Genomic DNA, 13739 nt, shown 5'->3' with positions numbered 1-13739 from the left:
ATTCCTCCTTCACAGTTGAAGAAACAGAAGTTGTGACTTTCCCAAGGTCACACAAATAGTAAATGTCTGAGGCTGGATTTGAACTCAGGTTTTCCTGATTCCTGGCCCAGCACTCTATCCACTCTGCCAATTAACTCCTTCTATTAAGTACCAACTATGCATCAGGCAGGGTGGCTAGATGGCTCAGTGGATAGAGTGCTGGGCTGACTCTAGAGTCAGGAAGACCTGAGTTCAAATACAGCCTCAGAAACTAACTAGCTATGTGACTCTGGGCAAGTTATTTAACCCTGTTGGTTCAGTTCCCTCATTTGTAAAATGAGCTAGAGAAGGAAATGGCAAACCATTCTAGTATCTTTGCCAAGAAAACCCCCCAAGGGATCATGAAGAGTCAGATATGACTGAAAAGATTAAACAACAAATGCATCAGGCGCTGTGCTATGTACTGGGGATAAGGAGACAAGCAAACAAAAACAAAGGCCTGCCCTCAAGGAGCTTACAGTCTAATGGAGGAGATAGCATGCAAACAACTATGTTTGAAAGAGCTATATAGAGGATAAATTGGAGGTAATCACAGAGGGAAGACACAAAGATGAAGTGGGGATCCAAGAAGGATTCTTACAGAAGGTGAGATTGTAGCTAAGACTTAAAGGGAGCCAGGTAAGCCAGGAGGGAGAGCTGAGGAGGGAGAGCATTCCAGGCATGGAGGACAACCATGAAAATGTGTGAGAAATCTGTCTACAAAACACTGTATCTACACTCCAGCAAACGTTCAGATAAAGAAGTAGAAAGCTCACTCGCTTGTCCTGCTGCTCTTTGGCCACGATATTTGAAATTATCCAGATGCTTGGTAGAATTCTCCCAGTTTTAGCATATTAGTGCAGAAAAAGAAGAAAAAAACAATAATAACATTGAACTTGAAGTCAGATGACCCGTGGTGGAATCTCGACTTTGCTTCTAATTCCCTGTAGGATCTTAGGAAAATGACTTTCCATTTCTCAGTTTATTTCCTCACCTGCAAAATGGGAAAAATAATCCCTGAATGATTTACTTCTAAGGGTTGATTTGAGGATAAAATGAGATCATGGGTATATTATTAGAGTTCATGTCTTTGGCATTGTAGGGCAGGTAGGTGGTACAGTGGATAGAGCATTAGAGTTGGATTCTGGAAGGTGTGAGTTTGAAACCAGCCTCAGAAACTTCCTAGCTGTGTGACCTCGGGCAAGTCACTTACCACTGGAGAAGGAAATGGTAAACTTGCTCTAGTATTCTTGCCCAGAAAACTCTATATGGGATCAGGAAGAGTTGGATACCACAGAAAGGAATGAGCAAGTTCTAAATGCAAAGAGGGCAGGCGGAACATTCCAGATATAAGGAGCTGCTGGATTAAAGTGAAGAGCCTTAAAATAAACAAATAAGCAAACAAACTCCTGGAGTCAGGAATTCTAACAACAATAACAACAGCAGAAGAGAAATGTAATCTCATCTCCTCCCATTATTGGGAGATGACATTAGTTCTCAGAATTACAAGAGTAATTCTCAAATTCTATTAACCTGCAGGAGTTGAGTAGTTCCCCTCAGGCATTTTAAGTAGGCTGCAGGCTATGGGAGTAGTTCAGGTGATGAGATTAGCCTGCAGGTGTGTCAGAGTTATTTTGCCCAGTGGAACAGTCTTCTCTTTGGTGCTAATTGACATCAACTGCTGGACTCTTTGAAACACCTTTGAAAAAACTCAACAGCACTATAGGAGGCATGTGATAATAGTGATTGTAACCAATGCAATACCCATAACAGCTGCTATGAAAATGCATGCTTATTTCCAGGATAGATTCACAAAATACAATAAACTCTCTTCCTCAAAGGCAAAACCAGAATATTTATTTGGAACATCATTAGAATACCAGGAGGTAAGATTTAATAAGGTACTCATCACTAATCTAGGGAACCCAGGCATCTTAAACCTTCTTTCCATTAGCCCTCTCCACAAAAAACAAATTCCCTTAGGCAAATTCCTCCCTCTTCCACCTATGAGCTGAGCCAGAATTCAAAGCAGGTCATATAGGCCTATTAATGGGTGAGGAAGATTTTCCTATTCCTTTAACATTACAGTGATACATTTACACAAGCCCAACTAATTTTTTCCCTTTTTCTTTCTTATTGTTCTAAATTGCTGGGGAGTCTTATATCTAGCTAATAGCTAGATAGTTAAGTAGAAATTATGTATTTAGAAATATATAATTATATATTATATAATAAAGATACTTTATATTATATAATATACATACAATGTATATCATATATAAAATAGATGTATAATTATATTATATAACATATAAATTACATAACATATAATTATATAATTTAGAAATATATAATTATGATACATTGTCAATTGATTTACTGCTTTTTGTTTCCCTGTTTCCCATCACTCAAAATAGCTGGAGTTTTTATTTTTAGCTAGTAAATGTTATTATTAGAAAAAAAAAAAGATAAGTTATCCAGTTATATTGTTCCAATGGATGTGGCTTACTGTAAACAGTTGGAATTGGATTCTGAAATCTAAGTGGAGAGTCATAATATTACCATTAACAAACTAGGTATACTATTGGAAATCAGATGGGTATTTTCAGTGTAATCTGTTGTCTAACCAGAGGGGACCTTGGGAGTGTTTAACCTTAAATTGAATAAATTATCTTGAATAACCATTTGATCTTATTTCTGGGACTGAGGTAAAAAAGACATTATCTTAGTCTGGAGGGCATTCTGCCTGACTTTTATTAGGGAGGGGTGTGGCTCTGACTAAAGTCTGCCTTTATTCAGGAGAGGCTATTGCCACTAAGCCCCAGTAGAATAGAATGGAGATGTCCAGAGAGTAGATGGCCTAAAGAGATAAGCCCAGAAGCAACACCCAATACAGCCTATACTCCTAGCAGGGACTGGATTTTAGAAGGCAAGTTTACACTATAAAGTAACACCTACCATGAGATTAACGATGCTCAACTGAGATTACATCTGTAACAGCCATTTCAAGATCTTTTGGGACCAGTGGAGTAGCATGCCCAGAAGAGATACTGAAGTGCCCACCAGAAATTATACATAGAGCTCCCTTAAACTTGCTAGAGGAGACCCCTACTGGGTTCCTTGGAAACCACCTAATAGGCTCCAATAGTAAAGAAATGTTTCACCTGTGTTGCTAAAAACATGCCACAGATTCCCACGGATTCAGATCTGTTTCGCTTCAGTAGAAATAGTACTAAGGCTTTGTTTCAATAAGAATAATACTGAGAAAGCTTTGCTTCAATGGAAAAAATGCTAACCCCTTAGAAACATGTTCTGTTGCTAGCAATCACATTGTCTATAAAATTATGTCTAACAGAAAGCTTGAGGCTGTCTTTTGGTCTGAGCAGCAGTCCTGGCCAGTTAATAAAGACTCCTATTAAATTATAATTGGCCTAGCTGTCCTGTTATGTCTTGGTGTCCATTACAATACCATAATAGCAGGCATAGGTGGTCACTACTGGAAATATGAGTTTTCCCTCAACAAATGTATGCTCTGACCATATATATATGTTTCATGTATTTCTGTATTGTTCATGTGTGATCCCTAATTTTTTGTATGTTTAGTATTTTATTTTCCCCAGTTACATGTAAAAACAATTTTAAATGTTTTAAAAACTTTGAGTTCCAAATTCTCTCCCTTCCTACCTCCCCACCATCCCTCATTAAGAAGGTAAGCAATTCAATATAGGTTATACATGTGTAGTCATGTACATAAGTCATGTTGTGAAAGAAAATGTAGGACTCCCCCCCCCCCCAAATAAACTCAAGAAAAATAAAGGAAGTAGAAGTATGCTTTGATCTGTATTCAGACACTATCAGTTTTTCCTCTGGGGATGGATAGAATTTTTTATCATAAGTCCTTCAGAGTTGTCTTGGATCATTGTGTTGTGAGAATAGCTGTCATTCACAGCTGATCATCTTATAATATTGCTGTTATTTTGTACACAGTTTACTGTTTACTTTGTATCAGTTCATATAAGTCTTTCCAGGTTTTTCTGAGAGCATCTTACTCATCATTTCTTATAGCACAATTGCATTCCATCATAATCACATACCACAATTTGTTCAGCCATCTCCATTTTATGGATATCCCCTCAATTTCCAATTTTTTTTTTTTTGCCAACAGAAAAGAATTACTACAGACATTTTTGTATATGTAGGTCCTTTTCCTTTTTGTTTTTCATCTCTTTGGGGATACAGACCTAGTAGTGGTATTGCTAGGTCAAAGGATATACATGATTTTATAGCCCTATGGGCATAGTTCCAAATTGACCTACAGGATGGTTGAATCAGTTCACAATATGTATGATCCTTATGCATGTCTACTCTTCCAAATGATAGTGTATGCCTGAGGTTTATATGGGGAATTTTCTACAGCTATCTCTTCCACAACAGTGGGGGACTGGGTAGGCAGCACCCCCACAATCTGGAAAATCCATGTAAAATTTTTTGGCTCTCCCTTAGTACCAGAGAATAAATCTGATTTTTTTCTTTTTTCTTTTATGGGGTGTTTACAATACCTTATTGTAAAATTTGGGTTGATACTATACATATATTTTATGCATTTCTGAGTTTCCAAACTTTTTTCTGTGTTGTCTGCTAGCCTTCTGTAATGGGAATGCAAATTTGGAAGATCTTCCCTGCCCCTAGGCTAAAGTGCACCTGAAGCCTGGAGTGGGAGGCTTGTTTTTCAGTAGAAACTTTTTGATTGGCCAGTGGGTCCAAAAGGTTGTTACATTCTCTGAGCCAGGAGAAGGCTATATAAGCCCTGATGTGAGGCTTTGTTTTGGGGGCTCACTTTGAGAAGTGTTCTGTGATTTGATCTGTATTCTGGGAAGCCGTTGTCCAGGGCCCCCCCGGCTTTGAAAAACCCAGATATTGATTTGGTATGGATGTAATGGTTGGACAGTTTGGAAATCTGTCTACTTGATCTGTTTCTGTCTTGATAATTCTGCCTGTATACTTTGAAGTTCGGGGTGCTGACCTTTTTCCCCTGAACAAGGTAAACGATATATGTCTGACTGATTAAAGTAAGCTTGTTAACCCATTTTGAGTTGCTTTCCTTTAACAAAGCAGATCCAAGAACCTGTGGTAGCAGCAAACCCTGAGGACGCCGGGGTGCTTGCTGCTACACCTTCATGTGATATCCATGTTTTCTGCAAAACTCTCCCAAAATTCCCATTTAATTTCTTGTGTCAATATATTAAAACAGGGATGGGGAAAGTCACAATGTGGCAGGGATAACTGTACTTCTTTGTCAACTCTTCCAATGGGGTGCAGGTTCCCCAAAACCATTGAGGTAGAGGGTAGAGTGATCCAGAAAGAATTCACAGACTCAACCCATCTTCTAGTCAAGTGGCAAAAGTTTATTGTAATGCTAATAAAGTGGGTGAAGTTCCTTAGGGATTTTACAACCTAAGGGGGTAGTGTGTGATGCTAAAGTAGCACTTTTCAAACTGTGGGTCTCTACCCCATGTGGAGGTCATAAAAAATTTGGCAATGGTAAAAGGTTTCTGAACACTCAACAATCAAAAATTAATTGAAAATCAAGCTCATAATGAATCTGAAGTGTTTCTGGAAGTGCTTGCCCATGTTGCATAGTGCAACTTCATTGCAGCCTTTGTTCTGACAATACAACATGTGCACTTTGCCCAACACAATGCCAATGAATGCTGCCAGAAACACCTCAGCTCAGATTCAAGACTGTTGTATGTTATGAATTGCAGTGTTTTTACTGTACATACACAATCATTAAATGAATTTTGGCTTGGGATTAGGACAGAATTTCCAACAATTTCTTTTTACTTTTTTTTAAAGCAATTGGGGTTAAGTAACTTGCTCAAGGTTACACAGCCAGTTATTTCTGGGTGTGGTGCTAAGTATCTGAGCCCGGATTTGATCCCCAGGTCATCCCGACAGTGGGTCCGGTGCTCTTACTCGCTGAGCCACCTGGCCACCCCTTCCAACAATTTCTGAAATGGCCCTGTGATGCAACATTCTCAGCACTGATAATTATAAAATCAAAGTATCGATCAACTCTGAAAAGCATTGAAGTTTCTCTGTGTCCTGCAGTATGAAATATTCCACCAAGATTAAATTCTTTATGTAAAAATAAACAAGCCTTTCCCCCAAGATGGCACTGAAGGCAAAGAAGGAAGCCATTGTTCCCTCCAAGACAGAAGCCAAGACCTTAAAGGCCAAGAAGGCAGTGTTGAAGGGTATCCATAGCCACAAAAAGAAGATTCAAACATCCTCTACCTTCTAGAGACCCAAGACACTAAGACTTTGAAGGTAACCCAAACACCCTCAGAAAAGTGCCCCTTAGAGAAACAAGCTTGATCACTATGCCATCACTAAGTTTTCTTTGACCACTGAGTCTGCTATGAAGAAGATTGAGGACAACACCCTAGTCTTCACCATGGACATCAAGGAAGCCAACAAGCATTAGATCAAAGAGGTGGTAAAGAAGCTGTATGACATTGACATGGCCAAGGTCAACACACTGATCTAGCCTGATGGAGAGAAGAAGGCCTATGTCTGACTTGATCCAGACTGATGTTTTAAATGTTGCCAACAAAATTGGAATCATCTCAGCTGTGTCCAACTATCCCACTCCACCTACAATAAAAAGCTTCCTAGTATGAAAACATAAAATAAACAAGCACATACACCTCATTACTATGCAAATTTGTTTTCATCTTTTAAAAATGGTAAAATTTTATGTATACCAAAGAATTGTTTTTAAAATAAATTTAAGATTTATTATTAGTAAATGTTTGATTTGTATACTGATTTTATATACCTATGTACCTGGTGTCAGGAAAAAATGTCTCTGGTGAAAAGGGGTCAAGAGTAGAAAAAATTTAAGAAGTCCTGTGCTAAAGCTTATATAGAAAAAGTTCTGTAAATGGTATGCCAAGTATGCTAATTAGGTGGGGGGCAAATCAAGGAATGGTCATGGTCAGCTCTTAGAGGAACATACAGTTTCTGTACCTTGGGTGTAGGTGTCATTCACTACTGGAAACCTTGGGGGTTGGGGGAGAGGTTCCTAAGGATTGTAGTTTGTGGTTGGCTACCAAGTAAGTCAACCATCATAGTCGTCATGGCTGTCCTGTTTGTACAAGATAACCTTGGGATTTGACATCTGTAGCTTGACCTCTGGATTGGATACTTTGGGAATCAGTACAAGATAGTTCTGTCTGTACAGGAAAGCTCTATAGGTAGGGTCAGCTTTTTCCTGTAACAGGGAGGGATAGTTTGCCTCCCTAGGACCCACTCATGAGTTATTGCCAGAGATAGGGCTTTTGGGCTAGGGAGAGCCATGGTCCTAGGGTTGGAGTCCATGTACCCCATCACTTCTTATATGTCACTAAATGCTATTGCTTTAAACTAAAGATTTCTTTTTTTTTTTTAGTTATTTATTTTTTTAGTTTTCAATATTCCTTTCCACAAGATTTTGTGTTACAAATTTTCTCCCTTTCGCTCCTCTACCCCCCACCCAAGATGGCAAGCATACTGAATACTCCACCCCCAATCTGCCCTCTGTTATATCCCCTTTCCCCCCCTTACTTTCTTGTAGGGCAAGATGTATTTCCATACCCCATTGCCTGTTGCATGTAAAAAGAATTTTTAACATTTGTTTTTAAAACTTTGAATTCCATTTTCTCTCCCTTTTTCCCTCCTCCCCTCCCCTCCCCCACTGGGAAGACAAGCAATTCAATATAGGTTATACAGAACATTTCCATAGTAGTCATATTGTGAAAGACTAACTATATTTCCCTCCATCCTATCCTCCCCCCCATTTATTCTATTTTCTCCTTTGACCCTATCCCTTTTCAAAAGTTGAACTAAATGTTTCTTCTGGCTATCATTAACCAAAGTCAAACATTGGTAGGGGCTTGTGAGCTATGTAATGAACCTACAGAGTATCTTGGCCCTGGGGGGTTGTGATCTGGGGGCCCTACCTGTGAAGGGTTGCTTCAGGTGCTACATACAGGTGAGAAACCTAAGACCTGCCCAATTTGTTACCTTTCAGAGATCACACAGGGACTGAGAGGCAGAGCAGTGATTTTAATGTAGGTCCTCGACTTCAAATTCAGAACTTTTTCCATTGTATTATGCCCCCTCCAACTTCTCTTAGTTTAGCATCATACAATGTTAGACCTTCAAGCAACCTTAGAGATGATCTGGGTCAAATGGTCTCTGTCTGAGGAAGTTTGGGGACTATTTTCACCTCCTTTTAATGGATGCTATTTTATATCAGTTCAACTTCTCTAAGAAATGGTGATAATCAGAGTCAATGTCTTGACATTTTTTTCAGAGTGTAATAAGATCCACCATTAGACACAGGAGGGTGAAGGTGCTTGTTGTCTTCTCTCTTTCCACTAAAGGGCCCCTTTTTGCTCTAGACATATGTGTACAAACTAGGTTCAGTATCGGCAGAGCCTGGGAACACTTGCAAAATATTACTACCCAAAATAGCAATAGAAAATGAGTAGTATTGCCTCATAACAAAGGGGAAGTAGTAGAAGATAAAAAGAATGAAGAAACCTTGTTTTGAGACCCAACTAAGTCAGTCTCTGTGAAACTGCTTCAAATTTAGTTTTATGGAGGCGTAAGGCATTCCACAGACCCTTGATTTTTCTAATTTTTTTCATCTTAATCTGTATTGCAAAAGGGAACATGCCCATCAGTGAGATCATGGGCTAATAGGACTAATATATTGCAAAGGGTATGAAGCCTTGCCATAAGTATACCATACTGTACTATGTATCTGTTTCCAGAAAGCAAAAATAGAGAGCATTTGCACTGTGGGGCTGGCAGCTTGTCTGAACTCATTGCTTCTCTGACTCAAAAAAAGACTTTTTGGGAGAAGACAAAATTGTGCCTGTGAACAGCAGTTTAGGGTATTTCCTGACTCTGATAGAACCGGTCTATGAATATCCACAAGAATTTAACACTACCCCAAAATGAGCATTTACAGGTACAAGCGAGAGAAAAAAATATCAGAAGATTGTGACACAGCCACATGAATTTAGGAGAGTATAGATTCATATACACATAGGACCATCACAATGACTGTGCTAACCAGTACATATGGGAAATGGAATGAACTTGCTTGGTCCCCTAGAGTTCTTTGGCAAAGCTAGTGATCATTCCTGGAAAACAAAATTAACCTGTAAAGCAATGAACAAATCATCCTCTCAGAAATGAAAAAGGAAAGGAAACAAAGCAAAGGGAAAATAGTCACAGGCTGGTGAAAATTGTTATTTTTGTTTCTTCTTCATTTTCTGCAGAAGGTGATGTCTTGACTCCTACATAAATTGGGTTCAGATGAGGTAGAATTGCACAAAGTCATCAGCCTCACTCTCTCTTCCAGTGGAAAAATAAAAGTCAAGATAACTGGTGATGGTCTGGGATTCAGTGGATGACCTTGGACCTTCTACATCTAACTAAGGTTTATGTGCTCCACAAAGCCTGCCTCAGCAACCATCATGGTCTTTGGAGCAAATTGTTCTCATCCATCCATTCCTCTAGGGGAAGTCTTCACATGCTATGGGCCTTTTGACTGCCCTCAACCTGATTTAGCCAAGATGGTTTTAATATCTAGGGGCATTTGGATGCTATCTTATGTGCTTCATCCCCCAAATCTATCCGAAATTCAAAGTGCCCTGAGGGTCTGTGTTTAGGTAGCTTCTTGGAGCCACAGCTGAGAGTTGGGTGAAGGTTGGATAAGCAGCCTTGGAAAGGTCTCAGAAAGCCCTCACACCAGGGGTGCTAGTCCTCCCTGAACACCCCATATGCTGCTAAATCAGAGAATCTTAGTATGTGTGAGCTGGAAGGGACACTGGAACTCAACCAGCAGCATACACACTGGTAAATGTTTAACTGGTTTCCTATGGGTAAAAATGTAGGCATAACATACTTTTAACTTTCATTTGTATTATTAACATTCTCTCTAACACTTAAATCTATAAATCAACAAAATCAACCTTGATTTGCAGTATTTACCAGTTGGAGATGCTCACATTGAAAATCTGAGGATGGCCCCTTTCCCCACTGCTTCCCGTGGGATTGGCTTTAGGACTAACCTTTCGCTACTGTCCTTGCTTCTCACGGAGTGAAGATGGCAACCAGTTTCTTGGTGCATGAGAAGATCTGGTTTGACAAATTCAAGTATAACAATACAGAAAGAAAGTTCTATGAACAGGTGAATGGTCCCGTACCTGTCTCTTCCTGACAGGAGAACGGCGCCAGTGTGATCCTCCGTGACTTTGACAGAGCCAGGGAGAATATCCAGAAATCGCTGGCCGGACTCAAGATGGTGCTGCAAAGTCCCTCTGAGGCCCTGAGCCAGGCCGAAGCTGGTCCTAGTGCAAACACCAGCTCTTCCAGTGGTCCCAGTGGGGATCATAGTGAGCTGGTTACCAGAATTTCCAATCTAGAGGCAGAGAACCAGAGCCTTCGGAGTGTGATTCAGGACCTACAGTTCACCATCTCCAAACTCAAAATCTGGCTGTCTACCCTGGAGAAATGCTCCCTCTTCCACCGCTCTCTGGCTCCTCAGACTCAGCATGTATCCCCTATGCAGAAGGTGGAGCTACCCACCACATCACCTGCTAAGAAGGCGGCCACTGCAGCAGAGGATGATGAGGATGATGATATTGACTTGTTTGGTAGCGACGATGAGGAAGAAGACAAGGAAGCAGCCCGACTTCAGGAAGAATGGCTTCGGCAATATGCAGAGAAGAAGGCCAAGAAGCCAGGGCTGATTGCAAAGTCTTCCATCCTCCTAGATGTCAAGCCTTGGGATGATGAAACAGACATGGCAAAGTTGGAGGAGTGTGTCCTCTCTGTACAGCTGGATGGACTGGTCTGGGGAGGTTCCAAGCTGGTGCCTGTGGGGTATGGCATCCAGAAGCTGCAGATCCATGTGTGGTAGAGGATGACAAGGTGGGCACAGACATCCTGGAGGAGGAGATCACCAAGTTCGAAGATTATGTTTAGAGCATTGACATCGCTGCTTTCAACAAGATCTAAAAGGCCCCTGAATGTGTGTGAATCTGTAACCAAAATAAAGGCTGAGATTTGAGGTGCCTGGGCCTGTTCTGGACTGGGGTCTCTAGGGAGGGAGAGGTGGGAAGGACAGCCTCTGAGGAAGATTGAGCAGGGGCCCTGACTTTCCCTCTCATGGGGGGAGAATAGGGCCCTTGAAAGATGCTTCAGCTGGATTTGGAATGGTAGAGTATGGCCTCTCTCGTGGCTAATCCTCTGAGCCACTGACCAGACACCAGGATTCTTCACTCTGTCAGGGCCCGGCATTCCTGAACCAAGTCAGAGACCATAGGGTATGGAGCCTTAAAAGTGAATAAATGTAGAAAAATGGCCAAAGGAAAAAAAAAAATCTGAGGATGGGGTCTATGGAGCTAGTTGGTGCTGACTTCAGTACTTACCTGAAATCTGCTAGTTAAGTCTTTTCATTTTATAAGAGACAAAATTAAATCTCGGGGAGAGGTGACTGGCCAGTGAATTAGTGGCAGAACCAGAACTAAAACTCTGGTCTCCTGATTCCCAAACCAGTTCTCTCTCCATTAAATTGACCTGCCACCCACAAGAAGGTATCATAATCTGGAGCTTTTTTATCATGAAATGGGCCTGGAAAACTACCAAACAGAAGACTCCCTTGTATTCTACCATGACTTTTTCATAACCTCTCAGAGAATAAGGGTTCATTCCTCTTTATTTTTTCAAATTTTTTTTTACCTTTATCTTCTTTTATTTCTTGATTACAAATATTTTCCAATATAATTTTCACCAAGTATCCCTGTGCCTACTTACACACCGATGTCACTGTCAAGATAAATGCTGACTTTGTTGGAAAAATTCCATCATTTTCATACAATTTCTCTGCTTCTATATATTTTGCAGCAAGAAATGATAGATATATTATTATTATTTTCCTATTCATCAGCTTGCTTATACCTCAATCAGATTACTGGAAGAGGCAATGACCAAGTGTCCATAAAATTATTGTTTTTTTGTTACCTTTGGAAACTCAGTTAAGCCAAAGCTGCCATTTCCTTCATTCATCATTTGAAGAAGTCTTTTAGCTGTACTTACATCTAGCAAACAACTTCTTCATGTCTCTGGATTCAGTTATAGCAAGAATGTCAATAGAAACATGGCTCATTTCCTCCAGAATGGTATTGATGTCTTGATTGGCTACTGGAAATATCAACCTTCAAATAAATGGTTTAAGAACTGTAGGTGAGTCTTGTCACCCTCTACAGTATTTCTTTTTTTCTTTAACTAAATTGGTTTGTTTATTTACTTTTAGTTTAGAACATTCAGTTCCACAGTCCTTTGAGTTTCAAATTTTCTCCCGCTCCCTCTTTTCCCCCTCCCCCCCATCATGGCGGCATGCACTCGAATATAGGATCTACAAATATTTTCACATTAATCATTAGTCAGATTGTAAAGGAGGATTATAACTGATGGAATGATCAGTGGGAAAGAGGAAACAAAAAAAGAAAAAGAAACACAGCAAGTAGTTGTTTCAATCTGCATTCAGACTCCGCATCTCTTTCTCTGGATGTGAATATCTCTTTGGATCATGAGTCTTTTGGAGTTGTCTTACAACCTTACATTGCTGAGAGGAGCCCAGTCTATTGAAGTTAGTCATCACACATAAGTTGTGTCTGTGGTTGTGTACAAATTTCTCCTGGTTCTGCTCTTCTCTCTCAGCATCAGTTTATATAAGTCTCTCCAGGTTATTGTGAAGTCCGTCTGCTCCTCATTTCTTATAGCACAGTAGTATTCCATTACATTCATATACCACAACTAGTTCAGCCATTCCCCAATTGATGGGCATCCCCTTAATTTCCAATTCTTTGCCACCACAAAAAGGTTCACTCCTCTTTAAACTGAAATTTTAAAACCAAAGCCTTAGGGGCAGGTAGGTGACTCAGCAGATAGAGCACCAGCCTTGGAGTCAGGAAGGCCTGAATTAAAATTCAGCCTCAGATACTCACTAGCTGTGTGACCCTGGACAAGTCACTATAATATAATGCCAAGGAAAGGCAACTTCCCAGGTTCAAAATACCAGCATAGGTGCTCTCCATTTTATTCAGTGACCAACCAAGAACAGAGAAGATCAAAACATGACATCATTCCAAATACAGCATTTACTAAATGTGATTAAATAATCTCCAAGGACTACCCCACCCCAGGACCTTCCAATCATTCAATCAATTACAAAGTCCCCGTTCTAAATACTTCTCCACCCCTAGGCTATACCTTCATTTAGTCCACCACAAAGCCCCTCTTCTCAAATGGAGATTAGTTTCCAAACATAAGTAAAATACATTCATTTGCTCAACCATAGAACACAAAAAGGTCAAAAGTTCCCCACCCCTGGATCACAATTGAATCTACCCCAGAGTTACATCAAGTTTAAGCTCAGCACTTAATACCCATATGGAGGTCTTTTCTTCATCTTGACACGAGGCAAGTTCTCAGCAATCTTAGTTCCTGGGGAGACAAGGCTTAGCAAGGCTACAAGATACATTGCCAGTCTCTTCATTAATTCATCCTGTCTGCAGAACAGTCCTAGAACCCCTGAAAACATTAGCAAAACCCTCTCCCAGGATTTCTGTAAACATACAACAAGAAAATCCTTCTTC

General features: G+C 40.2%; 1 pseudogene; it reads left to right on the top strand.

Annotated features, from left to right (window-relative positions):
• Positions 1-10111: 10111 nt before the first annotated feature.
• LOC138152553 (elongation factor 1-delta-like) lies at positions 10112-11150 on the top strand (annotated as a pseudogene).
• The last annotated feature ends 2589 nt before the right edge of the window (positions 11151-13739 follow it).

This window comes from Petaurus breviceps, unplaced genomic scaffold (assembly GCF_028583685.1).
Source record: "Petaurus breviceps papuanus isolate PSGF00001 unplaced genomic scaffold, PetGlider_PUasm1.0 90925, whole genome shotgun sequence".
Classification (NCBI taxonomy): Eukaryota; Metazoa; Chordata; class Mammalia; order Diprotodontia; family Petauridae; genus Petaurus; species Petaurus breviceps.
The sequence above is the reverse complement of the archived record's forward strand: the minus strand, read 5'-3'. Positions and strand labels throughout refer to the sequence as shown.